Below are 16469 nucleotides of genomic sequence, written 5' to 3' on the forward strand. Positions count from 1 at the left end.
TAATAAAAACACAACTCAATGGAGATATATAGAGATATAGAGATAAAGATATAGAGGTATATATATTTGAGTCAACGCCAAAATAAAACACTGCAACTACACTATAAACACAACCTTTGCCCCTGGGGAGCACATTAGAGAAAGAATGAACAGCACAAGACAGATGTTATTCATATAACTTAAAGCACTACTGAAAGGCACTCGGATACCTCAGTGATAAGGTTGGTATAAAATAAAAGACGAATACAATCAACGACAATGGCTTTATTGCAAAACAATAATAATGGAACCACCAAAATGAAAGCTCTAAACTAATGAATCACCTGTAGCTGCTATTATAGCTTCTTCTACTCTACTACTATTTAAAAAAAAAAAAAAAGGGGGGGGGGGAGGAGGGTTAAAATACACTTGCTTCATAAGAACTTGATCCCCTTACTCATCAAAAGAGTGGACCATATAATGGCTGAGCTACTTGAAGCAGCCAAAACGCTCCAGGAAGCAACCAACCAGTTGTGGCCTTTGTTCACTTTCTCCCGCAGTGAAAGAATTTGAACCAAAAAAGCCACTCTACTAACAAGGCCAATCAACACCTTGTCTGACCCTGCAACATACCCAGGTGATCTGGATGCTCTTTAAAAAACACTTTCTGTAAATTCAGGTTAAACCCATCATCACATCAGCCTCTGCATCCAGCAAGTTAACTTCATCCAGCCAAAACAAAATGAAACAGGAAAGCAGGTTGGATTCCAGCCCAGCTGTAGCATAACCATGTTTGACTAGAAAATACATTAGTGTGCTATGACCAAGAACTGAATTTAACAGCCTATTGCAGAGCCATTCACAAAGCAAAAGTGACCCAAATCCTTGAAAAGCAGAACTACAAATGGCCTTTAAACGCAACCCAACAACATCCTCTCACCAGGTTTTTTTTAGACAATGCTGGCAATTCATTGACGTTCAGCCCTTAGAAATTATAGAAATTTTGATTTAATTCAGACTCTCTGCTAAAGCCTGTAGGACAGAATATCCACCCAGTGCCTGGAAAGTTTCCATTTACTTTCCAATAAATACCCCTCCAACTCAATATGAAATATTCAAAAGGTGTCCATGTAAATACTTGAACTCTATCAGAAAGCAGCAGCTGTAGCTCAGAACACTCCCATACACTACCAGACCCAAAGGGACTTTGACAGCTCTTGAAATTCATCATCTAGTCACACTACTCTGAATCTTGGACTCCGCATCTATTTCTTTTCTTATTGGTTGTACTGCCCTTTTCTGGTGTAGCTTCCTTGGGCTTCTCTCCTACTACTGCCCACCCTCTTTTGCCAGGCCTCACCTCCATACACTGTGTGTATGTGTGCGTGTGTGTGGGGGGGATTGGTTCCCCCCCCCCCACTCCATTCCCCCTCTTTCCTCCTACTCTCAGAGTCCTTTCCTACAGTTCCACCCCCACGGTGAACCTGAATGCCTATCTAACTTTTACAATATAAACTAAATAGCTAAAAGCTATTTAACTAACAAACATAAAAAATTAAAAAACACAACTTACAAACCCATCAGAATGCATGCACCACTCTAACACCTCCACTCAATTAATAAAAGCATCCCAAAGTCGTGATAGCACTTAAGCACGCACTTCACTTTAAGCATATACTTAATTCCCATTGAAGGCAATGTAACTGATGCACACGCTTGAGAGCTGTTGTGAACAGAAATGGACACGCTCAAGTGCTTTCCTGAATCAGGGCCTAAGCAACAATACAACCTTGTAATAATGATTTACTTAACACCTGTCCTCCAGGGGTGCCTGAACAATTTATATAGTGGGGGTGCTGAGAGCCATTAAACCCTGTATCTAACGGAAACCAGTTCAAACCACGGATGCGGCAGCACCACCAGCACCCCTAGTTCCAGCACCTATGCTGTCATCTGAGAATATTATGAAGTAATTTTCCTAGCTTGCATACTATATAAATAAAAATTTATAGATGAAGAAACTGTGGTACAAGTAGTTAAGTGACTTTATCCAAGGTGTCAGAGTAAGTTAGCAGCAGAATAGGCATAGAATCCAGGTCTCCTGACTCCTAGTCTCTTGCTCAAACCATCATTAGGCTATACAGGGCCTAGATTTCACGACTGTAGGTTCTGAGTAATTTCTAAATTTCAGCTACAACTAGCCTGGTAATGTTTTACTGAACAGAGGGTGGGAGAGAGGGAAGACAAGAACAATTATAACCTTGATAACTACAGAAAAAAAAAAATCTGAATTCAGTTAAAAACAATCCAATCAGTAATTGCTCTATTTAACGGACATATATTGTATCAAAAGAGACTTCTGCATTTGGAAAATAAATGATAAACTTCTGCATCACCCTGACAATGGCAGTACTTTTTCCAGAAACAAGTAGAAATTGATTGGACTTCTAAAAAAATGTTAAGAAGATAATGTCACATTTGCTTCTTGTTTTTCATATGGATGCTAGTTTTGCCGGCCCTTACTTGGATTGTTAAACTAGTGTTTTGTCTTATAATAGGTTTCAGATGTTTTGCAAAGCAGCCTGTTTTAGCCAAAGCTATCTGCCCTAGTAATTGGTTTCAGATGCTCAAGAAAGGTCGGAAATAAAACAAATCAATTTAAGGCTGGAAATAAAGTTGTGAAGTATTCCTTCTGAGCGTCACCCTTCTCCAGGAGGCGCCAACTATGTTAGATGAAATCATTATACCTTTCATAGCAAAATAGATTACTGTTGAGCTAACTGACCTGATACAGTGTATGACAGGATGAGGACTTCAACTGGTCTCCTACCACATCCTTAACAATCTATCCCACCTTGTATTTAGCTTGAAGATTCTAGATAGCTTCTCCAGACTGGAGAAAGAGCTCTGACGCTCAAAAGCTTGTCCCTTCCAGCAGCAGAAGTTGATCATATAAAATACATTACCTCACTCACTCACTCACTCAGTCTCTCTCAAAGACTAATTGATCTTAAAGTGACCTACAAAGGTTTTTTTATTATTATTTTATTTTTAATTAAGTTGGTATCTTTTTTAACCCCTCCTTTGATAATGTATGAAGAGGGCCACAAAAGACTTTTTTTTTTTTTAGGGATGGGTTTTCTGCTTTTTTAAAATTACAACTATCATGAATGTGAGCTCATGTGACTTAACTGAAAAGACAAGATTATAATTAAACCAAAGCCTCAATTTTGAACTGTGACTAAAAATCCTTTCCCCTAATTGTTTATCTTTCAGTCTCTAATGTCATCATTTCACTGTTCTCTAGTTGCCATAGTCTTCCACAATAAATAGATCACGAATATTGAAGATATAGAACACAAAACAAAAAAACAGGCTTTCGCCACTTACTTGAGTCACCTGTAAAACACACTAATGCAACACTTTCTACAGCTGCCTTAATGCTCCACGTTAAACAAGGTGTTTATTACATTCTTTGAAATAGGACTGTATTGCTTGTGAAAGATGCTGGCTTGTCTTTTTTGTCCACAAAACAGGTACAAGGACAGCACCGGTACAATATGAACTACCCACATTGCTTTCCCAATATGCCTCAACCGTAACCTGGACAGATCACCTCTGCCAATTAAGTCTTTAGCTCCTATGTCAAAGCTGACAGCAAAGGTGATTTGCATCACGTGGACTTGTGATCAAACTCATCTGATGTAGGCCACTGAACAATCAGATCGTAACTTTCTGTCACTACTGACCTGCACTAGATTTGAACTGACAATGTAAAAATGAAAGGTTCTGTAACGTATTACCAGCTCCCAATGCTATTTAATCCAATAAACTGGTTACATTTCTAACATGTTAATCCATTGATGGAAGAGAGATTTATATTGGAAAATCCTATTAATACTACAGGGAGTTTGCTGCATAAGTCCTTTATGCAATGATGAGAGTATTTGTGGGTGGAGATAGAGGAGAACAAGTTGCCATGCCTACTCTGGGATTCACATCAAATGTGTGTCATCTGTAACACTGAAAGAAGGGATGGAATAACCAGATTTAGTATTATCAGAGCCAACACAAAAGTGGAAAATTCAAGGTTAAGATTCAATGTGAAGTGTCAGAGTGACCCCAGGAAAACTACACAACATCTGTTTCCACTAGGATGTTGGCATCAAACTTCTTACAGAGCTCTTAAAACAAAACAAAAACTCAAGTCATACTTTGGTCATGAAAAGTTTTCCAGCAAGTTAGTCGTTCCATTAATTCCTTCTGAGAAGCTGTGAAAAGGAAGACTAAGACAGTGTAATAAGAAAGCAAAAATCAAAAGCCACTGGAAATTTGGCTTCATGTAGTTGTGAGGCTGAAGTGCACTTGTCACTCCTTTGCCCCATTTCATAACGGGGCATATGCCTCGAGGCTATGCCATTATTGAGTCTTTCTTTCCAGAAGGCTCAAGAAGATAACAAAAATCTTGGCTGCTGGGAAGAGGAGGAAGAAAAGGAAATCAGAAGGCAGTTACTGCTGCAGCAACATTTCTGGCTGGCTGCTTCCAAGTCAACTAACCCTGTCACAGGATTTTAGTAGTTGGTCACAGAGAGACTGACACAAAAAGAGAAGGGTGCTGAACTGGTCTTTAACTTTGGGAATGTGGGAACATAGCGCAAAAGGATAATTGGGAGTTGGCCCAAATGAAGCCTGGGTAATTTTACTCTTGCATTGATATAAACAGCCAGGGCCGGATTATGACATTCTGAGGCGCTAAAGCAGGGGTGGGCAAACTGCGGCCCATCAGGGCTTTGGATCTGGCCCGCAGGATTGCTCCCATGGTGCTGCAGGCCCCACGTCGCTCTCAGAAGTGGCCGGCACCACGCCGCTGCAGGGCGGGGAGCAGAGGTCTCCATGTGTTGCCCTTGCCTCCAGGCACCGCCCCCCGCAGCTCCCATTGGCTGGGAACAGGGAACCGCGGCCAAGGGGAACTTCAGGGGAAGTACCTGGAGGCGCGGCAAGGGCAGTGCGTGTAGCCCTGTGCCCCCCTTCCCCGGGGCCGCGCAGGGACATGGCTCCGGCTGCTTCCTGGAGCACAGCGGCGCGGCATGGCACGGCACGGCGTGGGGTGGGGCGGGGCCACGGCCAGGGCCAGGGAGCCTGCCTTGGCTCCGGTGCGCGTTGCTGCCACCCTGGAACCACTTTAGGTAAGCGGCTCTGCGCCGGAGCCCAAACCCCTCCTGCACCCCAGCCCCCAACTCCCTGCCCGAAGCCCCCTGCCTGCATCTCGCACCCCTCCTGCGACCCAACCCCCTGCCTGCACCTCATACCCTTCCTGCATCCCAACCCCCTGCCCTAAGCCCCCTGCCGCACCCCGCACCCCTCCTGCACCCCAACCCCCTGCCCTAAGCCCCATCGCACCCCGCACCCCTCCTGCACCCCAACCCCCCCGAGCTCCCTCCCGCAGTCCACACCCCTCCTGCACCCTGCTCTGAGCCCCCTCCTGCACCCCAACCCTCTTCCCTGAGCCCCCTCATACACCCCACACCCTCCTCTGCCCCAATCTCTTGCCCTAAACCCGTTCCTGCACAACACACCTGCTCCCACACCCCTCACTCCCTCCCGCACCCCAACCCCCTGCCCTGCATACAATTTCCCCACCCAGATGTGGCCCTCGGCCCAAAAAGTTTGCCCACGCCTGCTCTAAACTATGTCAAGTGTAAGAGGCCCCATACCATAAAATTGAATGTATTATTTTCACAGAAAGGACATTGTATATATGAAAATATAAAGCTTTCGTGTTTATATATTCAAAGGTGAAGTTGTAAAAATAGAATAATCTTCATTTTCAGCAGCCCTCTCTGTAACGATGACATGACAGAAATAAATTTTAGACCAATTATTTGAATTAACTGCGTATGTAAGTAAAGTAGAAGTAAACAATACAATATAAAAAAATACAACATAAAAAAATACAGTACATAATACAATTTACTAGAAGAGTTCTCAGGAAATTTTTCTTCTCTGTTGGGGCATCTAAATTATGAAATTCCTTGTCTGAATATACAGTGAGACTCAGAAGATATAAGATAGCAATAGAGGATATAGGATGCAGATAACCCACAAGCTTAAAGCTCAACTATTAGTTATATTGATATGAATTACACCCAGGTAATAAGCAAGCCATCAGAAACAGGAGGTGCTGAAGCCAATGACCCAGGCTCAGGGTAGTGGAGCGGGGGTCTCACCCTTGTAAAAGTCGAAGTCTGGGGCCTAGCACTAAAGGATCACACTCCCAGGAGGGACTGTATAAAGGTCAGAGGCATTGCATACTCTGTAAATGTGTGACAGGTGCAGAGACTTACAAACCATTTAACAATGTGGAGGCTGGAAGGCACACAGGAATCATATCATATGAGACTAATGTTTCAGAAAGCTCAGAATGCTGCCTTTGCCACCAAGCAAATGCTTCAGAGGAAGCTGCAAACAAACAAAAAGGCCCACACCTTTCCCCGCATCTCCTCGACTGGGCAGTTGTGGAATGGCCTATCCAAAGGGGATATTAAACACAAAAAAGAAGCTTACAAGAAGTGAAAGACTGGAGAAATGACCAGGGAAAGGTATAAAAATATTGCTCAGGCATACAGGAGTGAAATCAGGAAGGCCAAATCACACTTGGGAGTTGCAGCTAGCAAGAGATGTTAAGAGTAACAAAAAGGGTTTCTTCAGGTATGTTAGCAACAAGAAGAAAGTCAAGGAAAGTGTGGATCCCTTACTGAATGAGGGAGGCAACCTAGTGACAGAGGATGTGGAAAAAGCTAATGTATTCCATGCCTTTTTTTTTGCCTCTGTCTCCACGAACAAGGTCAGCTCCCAGACTACTGCACTGGGAAACATAGCATGGGGAGGAGGTGACCAGCCCTCTGTGGAGAAAGAAGTGGTTCAGGACTATTTAGAAAAGCTGGACGAGCACAAGTCCATGGGGCCAGATGCGCTGCATCCAAGGGTGCTAAAGGAGTTGGCGGATGTGATTGCAGAGCCATTGGCCATTGTCTTTGAAAACTCATGGCGATCGGGGGAGGTCCCAGAAGACTGGAAAAAAGCTAATGAAGTGCCCATCTTTAAAAAAGGGAAGGAGGAGGATCTGAGGAACTACGGGCCAGTCAGCCTCACCTCAGTCCCTGGAAAAATCATGGAGCAGGTCCTCAAGGAATCCATTTTGAAGCACTTAGAGGAGAGGAAAGTGATCAGGAACAGTCAGCATGGATTCACCAAGGGCAAGTCATGCCTGACTAATCTAATTGCCTTCTATGACGAGATAACTGACTCTGTGGATGAGGGGAAAGCAGTGGATGTGATATTCCTTGACTTTAGCAAAGCTTTTGATACAGTCTCCCGCATTATTCTTGCCAGCAAGTTAAAGAAGTATGGGCTGGATGAATGGACTCTAAGGTGGATAGAAAGCTGGCTAGATCGTCGGGCTCAACGGGTAGTGATCAATGGCTCCATGTCTAGTTGGCAGTCGGTATCAAGCAGAGTGCCCCAAGGGTCAGTCCTGGGGCCAGTTTTGTTCAATATCTTCATTAATGATCTGGAGGATGGCGTGGACTGCACCCTCAGCAAGTTTGCAGATGACACTACACTTGGAGAAGTGGAAGATACACTGGAGGGTAGGGATAGGATACAGAGGGACCTACACAAATTAGAGGATTGAGCCAAAAGAAATCTGATGAGGTTCAACAAAGACAAGTGCTGAGTCCTGCACTTAGGACAGAAGAATCCCATGCACTGCTACACACTAGGGATCGAATGGCTAGGCAGCAGTTCTGCAGAAAAGGACCTAGAGGTTACAGTGGACGAGAAGCTGGATATGAGTCAACAGTGTGCCCTTGTTGCCAAGAAGATTAACAGCATTTTGGGCTGTATAAGTAGGAGCATTGCCAGCAGATAGAGGGACGTGATCATTCCCCTCTATTCAACATTGGTGAGGCCTCATCTGCAGTACTGTGTCCAGTTTTGGGCCCCACACTAAAAGAAGGATGTGGAAAAATTGGAAAGCATCCAGCGGAGGGCATAAAAAATTATTAGGGGACTGGAACACATGACTTATGAGAAGAGGCTGAGGAAACTGCGATTGTTTAGTCTGCAGAAGAGAAGAATGAGGGGGGATTTGATAGCTGCTTTCAACTACCTGAAAGCGGGTTCCAAAGGGAATGGATCTAGCCTGTTCTCAGTGGTAGCAGATGACAGAACAAGGAGTAATGGTCTCAAGTTGCAGTGGGGGAGGTTTAGGTTGGATATTAAGAAAAACTTTTTCACTAGGAGGGTGGTGAAGCACTGGAATGCGTTACCTAGGGAGTTGGTGGAATCTCCTTCCTTAGACGTTTTTAAGGTCAGGCTTGACAAAGCCCTGGCTGGGATGATTTAGTCAGGGATTGGTCCTGCTTTGAGAAGGGGGTTGGACTAGATGGCCTCCTGAGGTCCCTGCCAACCCTGATATTCTATGATTCTATTTTGTCCTAACCAGTCAGTGGTTAGCTTATGAGATTGTATAAGTTTATAAACACACACAAACACAAACGGTGTGCAATTGGGGAGTGTCTACTCTGTTTTTGAAACCTATGAAATTATAGGCCTCAATGATATCACATGGCAACAAGTTCCACAGGCCAATTATGGGTTGTGTAAAAACCAAAAAAAACAAACAAACCACACACACTACTTTTTGGATCATTTTTTAAATGATCAAATTTTCAAATGAAACCTTTCATTTTCACTGAACACCCCATTGTTCTTGCATTATGAGATGTGTGCTCTTACTACACCCTTGCTTACTTCTCTAGATCATTCAATTATTTTGTACACCTCTTATATTCCTTCTTATTTGTAGCACATTGACTTGTCAACAGGCTCATGACTCAGTATTAAATATTTACATCACAGTAGCACCCACAGACCCAGTCTGCACTGTTGTGCAGTGCAGAGGTGCTGGAACAATTTGTATACTGGGGGTGCTGAGAGCCATTGAACCAAACTGTAAAACCCATATATGGTGGAAATCACTTCAAGCCAGGGGTGCAGCAGCACCCCTAGTTCCAGCGCCCATGGTGCAGAGACTGTACAAATAGATATAGACATGGTCCATGCCCTATAATCCAAGATGAAGGACAAGTTATAGAAGGTGAGGAAGTCTATCAAATAGCTATATGCACACACATTTATTATATATATTAAAAACAGTATATTTTAATAATAAAATACATTTGTATTAACATTCCTATTTGATGCTCAGCTGCCTGACCCTGACCCCTCTCAATCTATCCACTGTATGTTGGCTGATTTCTTGCAGGCATTATGATAGAAGAGGATTTTGAGCAGGAGTGGCAGAAGGTCCCTAAAAGTGGGAGGGCCTCACCGGCGCCCAAACCATGGCCCTGCCCCCACGCCTCCCCTTCCCCTGGAGGCCCCACCCCCGCTCACTCCTCTCCGCCCCCTCCCACCCCAGTGGCTCATCCTTATAGTTGGTAAAAAATGGGAGGGTATAGCCCACCCACTTTTAAAAGTGGAGGAGCCATGGCCCTCTGCCCCTCCCAGTTCCAGCGCCTTGGATCTGGAGAAGGGATTTGAAGGAGGTGAGAGTAGCAGTCTTACAGGTCAAATTAGGGAAGCCGTTCCATGTGTAAGGGCCACAATGGAAGGAACCACAAAGAGGCTTGTGGGAGGAGCAGACGTGAAGGTGGTCAAGGCTAGCATTGCTGGTGGAGCAGCAGGGATGCAGCAAGATTTATCAGTGACACCTCATCCTTACCTAAGGGTTTTGCACGGCTCCCATCGCCGTAGGATCTAATAGAGGGCCTTCAATTAGCAGAGTTCGGTTCATGCAGCGACTTATGAATTGGAAATAGGGGTTTTTTTTAAAAGCACTGTAAAGTTCAGTGAGAAATAACTCATAAAAATCTTCCTTGAAATGGAAACCCCCCCCCACCTCAACGGCAAGGCATGAAATGCAGTTAACAACCCTGCTCTGGGTGCTCTAGTGACAGGTCACTAGGTAATATACCAGATACAGTAGAGTTGTGAGAGAGAGCTCGGCTTAAGAGGGTTGGAGAAGTCCAAGTTTAATTGTTGCCAAGTGGTCTGTGATGGCCTTAATAGTGCTCATCAGCCGCAGAAACAGCTAAGTAGCTGTCTTTAAAAAAAAAAGAAGAAGAAAAAAGAAAGCAAGCAGAATTAATGAGAAAAAAAGAGAGAGACAGTGAGCTTTAAAGTTTAAAAGAGTGATAAAAGCCAGCGGTACTTAGTGTGATCCCAAGTGTCCTTATAAATTATCCTGGATGAAGGAGGAAGTGATTAAACTCACTCCTTGAACAAGAAAGAGAAATTAGAGTTTTAGCACCAAAGCTTTTTATAGCTCTGAACTGTACTCATCTTTCCTCTGAAACTCCCTCCTCTCCCACAAATCCTCTGCAACTGCTAATGCCACCATCAGCCTCCCCCCAGTCTCTCAGGCCTACAATCTGCGAGTCACGGTCACCTCTATCTATTTTATGTGCCCCTATCACTGTAATATCTGAGTGCCTCCCAACCTTTAATTTATTTATCCTCACAACACCCTTGTGCAGCAGGGCAGTGCTGTTAATCCCATTTTACAGATGAACAACTGAGACACAGAGGCTAAGTGACTTGACCAAGAAGTCTGTCCCAGATTTCTTCCTGTCAGTCGGCATCCACATCCAGCTGTTCCTAAACTGCTTCTCCCTCCACAGTACTTCTAAGGCATAGATGCTATTGATATTTTTACCCTAAGTGACTTAAGAGTCTAAATTCCACTTTCAAAAGTGCCCTAAAGCAGTGCTTCCCAAATTGTGGGTCAGGGTCTAGGCAGGTTGCATGTGCCCTAGAGGTGCTCTCCCCTGCGCTCTCACTTCCCATGAGCAGCTGTATGGGAAATGGGATCCAGGCAGCAGCACCAGCAGAGAGGAAGCACCTCTGAGGCACACGCTGGGCAGGGACAGACTGCTGACCATCTGCTTACTAGCTCCCTCCAGCCACTCCCTCAACGCTGCTGCTGCTGCCTGGATCCCACTCCCCACACAGCTGCCTGCCACCCAGGGGAAGTGAGAGCAAGAGGGTGCAGGCAGCAGCACAGAGGAGATGACTGGAGCCAGTGAGTGGACAGTCAGCAGCCAGGTATCAATGGCGGCCCAGCTGCAGGGAGAGGGGTGTAGAGCTGGGACGGCAAGAGCAAGGGGTTTGAGGGAGCCAAGCAGGGGACATGGTGAGTCCCCAAAAAGGACAAAATGTAACTCATGGGTCACCTTAGTAAAAAAAGTTTGGAAATTTAAGGCACTTGGGATATTCACTGAAAGTCGATCAGACTTAAGTCTTGACTCGTGATTTCCGAATGCTTGGGACTGGCAATACTGGATTACTAAAACCTCCTCAGCACCACATCAGCCCCTTCCCCAAATCCATTCTGAATGCAGCTACCAGGATCCTTTTCTATGACCACATCACCCACCTCTTTGAATCTCTCCACTGGTGCCCCTTTTTCACCCCATCCAGTTCAAGTTCCTTGTCCTCATCTTCAAGACTCTTCACAACTCTGCCCCATCCCTATGGGGTGGCTCATCAATTATTGCATAGACTCCTACCCTCATTTGTTCACCAATAATATCAGCCTCATCTGCCCAGCTGTCAGCGTTGCACACCAATGTCTCCAAGCTTTCCTCAGTGCAGCCTCCCAAGCAACGGTATTATACCCTCCCTGATAGGTGAGCCACCAACACTTTTCTGCTTCACCTCTCCAATATCCATCTGCTGTGATGCCTACAAGTAACCAACTAATTAATGATGGCAAAGGGGCAAATAAGGGGCAGGTGGGGAGAGCTGGCACTTTAGTTACAATTAAAAAATTACAAGTGTATATATGGGCATAAAAATGGTATCTCTCGTTGCATCCCTTTCTCACCCACCCTTCATATGTCACTTTTCTTATTTTAAGCCCTTTGGGGCAGGGACTGCCTTTGCACCTAGCACAGTGTTGTTGGAACTCAGTTTTAAAAATTAATAAATAAAATGCAATGACTACTGTTTTGCCAACTTGAAAACTTCACTTGGTCTGAAAATGTTTTACACCAAATGGTTTTACAAGAAATGCCTACAATTCATACAAAATAGAAAGAAAGTAGAGACAAAAAAACCTATTTTTTCAGTTTGTTTACTTTGTGCATTTGACAGCCAACTGTGTGTAGACAGCATCACTGTTTGTACAAACTCTCAGTTTGCGTGGGTCTTTCACACAGCAAGAGGAGAGAAAAATCACTTTTTAAAATAGAAAAATTGACTGTAAAAAAAAAATCACAAAAATTGGCATGGGAACTTATAATTTCTGGAACTAGTTTTAGCTAATCTTTTAAAATTGACTAAATGTCCCTTTAAAACCACTTTAGTTATCCTTTTGAAAAAAACCTCATTGTTAGGATTATACTTTTGCTAATCCCAAATTTAGAAGCATGTTGTTGTAGTATGACAGAAGACAGAAAACACACAAACTATCTAAAGCAGATTGCACCTAAAACACTAAAAAATAAATAAAAATCATTCAATAGTAATGCTGATGGTACAGCCTTTAAAAAACATCATGATGTTAAGCAAGAAAAGCATGAAAGATTTTTGTTTAAACACAAAAGTAGTATTTAGAATGCTCATAACACAGACTAGAACTATCAGCTGGGCTTTTAGAAATGAGATGAGCAAACGTACCTGCCTAAGATTTAAAATATAAAACAGACCAATTCTGATTGTATATGCCAAGGGTATATAGACCCAGAGTTTATTTTTCTTCATATTATTCACACTACATATAGCAACATAGCATTTTTAGTTAAGTGTGGGGGTTTGGGAAGGGTTCTTTTTGGGGGGCAAGAGGGAGCCTACAGACAAAGGACCCAATACTGAGACAGTACAAAGGAATGAATTAAGTGCAGTATGACAGGCAACCTGGAACTATGAACCTCTTGCATCTTGTAGTTTTAAGCTGAAGCCATTTTTCCCATGAAAACGGTTTTAATTTATTTTAACCAGTACTAGTTGATCATTTGAAACCCCAGCAAAGTAGTGTCAGGCTTTGTTTACACTGGCAATTGAATGACAAAACTTTTGCTTTTCATAGGTGTTAACCCCCCACCGAAAGACAAAAATTTTGCCAACGACAAGCATCGGTGTGGACAACGCTGTCGGCAGGAGTGCTCTCACTGGGGTGGAAGTTTTTTTGTCGGCAGGAGAACTGACGAACAGCGGCTACACTGCATGACTTTTAGTGGCACAGCTATAGTGTCACAGCCATGTCGCTAAAAGCTGTGTAGCTTAGACATAACCTCAGATTAATATACTAAACACCTTGCACTTATTGATCAACTTTCATCCAGGGATCGCAATGAGTTTTACAGAGATGAACATGTCTCATCTCAAATTTTCCAGGTGTGGAAACTGGATCTGCACAGCGTTGGACTGCAGGCTACCTACACGGATGCCACAGTGCTATGTGCTCCTGAGGCTGTATGTCAAATATAGCCAGTTACTTCCAGAACCCAAGATGCCTAACCCGTGCTGTAACTGTCGGACAACACTGTAACTGTAACTGTCGGACAACAACTCCTTTAAACTAGAAAAGCATGGGAAATGTGCTAACAATTTACGAGCCACTTACAAACTGAGGACTGTTCTCTTTTTGGTTTGTGAGTGAAACTTCCATTAATAGTAAAAGCGAACTGCAAATGTAACATAGTCAGCAATCCATTCTGTGATTGCTCTAGGTAAGCACTACCCACCACGCTGCCCCTATCCCCCCTCCTGGGGTGGTAATGCTGTGTGGCACAAACTGTGATACAAGAGCCAGAGAGCTAGATAATCTGTGCACAGCAGCCTCAAAGAATCTTCTTTGCATTTGCCATGCATGAGTCCTGTGTCTTCTCTGTTGTGAGGGACATATGCCCCACAAACTGAAAAGAGACTGCATATCATTCCATGTAATCAGCTAAATGTTGAAGATAATCATCAACCAAATTTGACATTAACAGTAACTATCAGAATATTTTATTAGAGCCCAATTCTTTTTCCATTTGATCTAAGCTGCGTGTACTCTTCAAGTCCAGACCTGAGGAAGAGCTCTGTGACACTTGTCCCCTTCACGAACAGAAGTTGGCCCCCCAAAAAATTATTACTTCACCCACCTTGTCTCTGTACTCCTCTCAATTAGTTATACTAGAACTAATAGAAAGATGTGCCCACTAATATTTGATATATTAAAGTCAGATTGTTTTAAAGTAGCAGCCGTGTTAGTCTGTAGCCGCAAAAAGAAAAGGAGTACTTGTGGCACCTTAGAGACTAACCAATTTATTTGAGATGAAGTGAGCCGTAGCTCATGAAAACTTATGCTCAAATAAATTGGTTTGTCTCTAAGGTGCCACAAGTCCTCCTTTTTTAAAGTTAGATTGTGTGTCTGACGATTTCAAGGTTTGTTTTTGATATCAACTCTCAGGAGAAAGAATAATTTTTAAATTGTGAAGTTATGGAAATGTAGCAACACCTCCACAGTGACAGCTGAATATCCTATTCAAAAAGATAAAGGAGGAGAGAGAGCACCCATGCACATGGTTTTGTCCCACACACTAACTTCACCAGTCTGTCTAAAAATAGCATGCAGTTCTCCCCTCTTTCCTCTTTTTTGCAAAGTTTAATCCAAGTTTCCTAGGCAACCTACCTCCAACCAAGACAGACTCCACAGCCCCACAGTGGCCAAACTAGTTTAGAATCCGAATGAAAAACCGTATTCTCCATTTACATCCTTTGGTAACGATGCCATGTGGCCTGCTAAACATTTCTTGGCACCTGCCGAAGTCTGATAAATGGGGGACGAAAGGCCTCAATTAAAATGTTTTTAAAAACTGAAACTGACTACACAATGCACCATAGGGGCTGGAACTAGGGGTTCTGCCACACTGCCTGCCTGGTTTCCATCATATCCAGGGTTTACAGTTTGGTTCAATGGCTCTCAGCCACCCTCACTATACAAATTGCTCCATCTAAATGCAGTGCATTGCAGGGCTGCTCATTCCTAGTGAATCTGTCAGTCTATACACTGTGCAAACCCAGCCACGTTTTTAAAGCTAGGCTGCAGAAAGTAACCAACCAGAAACATGTGTTAGCAGGAAAGCACAGCTCACGCTCATTTCATTCCTCTTAAAATTTCTCAGGGGCGGGGGGGAGGGGGAAGAGAGAAGAGAGGTTTCTGCTTTCCAAGGCTTTTCCAAGGTTAAGACAGTACCAGCAAGTAAAGAGATGTATACTCCCCACTGTCAGGGGGGAGAAGTGGGTAGCAGGGAAAACTACATTAAAGTCATGAATTTGAGAGGAGGAAGCTACACTGGTAACATAATTAATACTGCAAAAAGCAAGAGAGATAAAGATCTCAATGCTCCCTAGTAAAGCTTAAGTAAAAATTCACTCTAAGACATTTCTGCACAAATGTAAATTACGATACACCAGTGGTTCTCAAACTTTTGTACTGGTGACCCCTTTCACACAGCAAGCCTCTGAGTGAGACCCCCCCATATAAATTAAAAACACTTTTTTTATATTTCACACTTATTATAAATTCTGGAGGTGAAGCACGGTTTGGGGGTTGAGGCTGACAGCTCACAACTCCCCAGGTAATAACCTCACGACTGCTCAAGGGGTCACAACCCCCAGTTTGACAACCCCTGCTGTACACTGACTGAACCGAAACAGGTAGAATTTCAAGCCATAGGTCTACCACTCCTTTAACAAAGAGAATTTGTGGGGGTGGAAGCCATTAAAGAGTTTTATTCAGGGACATTGGTCTCATTGATTTCAATGCTTGTGATCGGAAAGCTGAAAAAGCTAAGTGAGACTGAGCTACCATAAAATAAACTTTTCCTTTAACTTCTTAATCTCTGGTCTGACATGATTGACAATAGTTATGCAAGGCAATTTTTTTTTATTTATAAGAACAATTTGTGTTCATTTATAAAAGTATATCTCGTCTGCATATTAGTGCCTTAATAATTAAGATAAACGCAGTTTTAGGGGAGAAGGGGGTGGAACAAGAAATTAAAACACTGAAATGAATCATTTGTTTTCTTTAAAATCCTCTGGAGTTTAACTTTGTTTTTTAAACTGAATTTGTAAAGAGGAATAAAACAGAAAAAACAGACACAAGGGTATAAATGGTGTTCACTAACAAGATTAACACTCCCCCCACCACAGCACAGAGCAGTTTTTGTGGCTGAATGATATAGACATTTGTCCTCCTTTGTCAGGCTTGTTGCACATCCTGTCTTTACTCAAGGGAACAGGGGGAGAAGGCATGACAGCTGACGAGCTATTAGACTGATGAACTGTGCAGCCTTCCGCATCTATTATACATAGGAATTTAATTAGGAATTTGTGGAGAGGACTATTTAAGTCATTTTGATATTAATTTTGTT

The 16469-nt window shown here is 43.2% G+C and overlaps 1 protein-coding gene across 2 annotated transcripts in view; it reads right to left on the reverse strand.

The window, feature by feature from the left end:
* The window catches only part of SLC66A2 (solute carrier family 66 member 2), a 108926-nt gene that overhangs the window by 38873 nt on the left and 53584 nt on the right, over positions 1-16469 (reverse strand). The gene's annotated exons all lie outside the window — the stretch shown is intronic.

This window comes from Caretta caretta, chromosome 2 (genome assembly GCF_965140235.1).
Source record: "Caretta caretta isolate rCarCar2 chromosome 2, rCarCar1.hap1, whole genome shotgun sequence".
Classification (NCBI taxonomy): Eukaryota; Metazoa; Chordata; order Testudines; family Cheloniidae; genus Caretta; species Caretta caretta.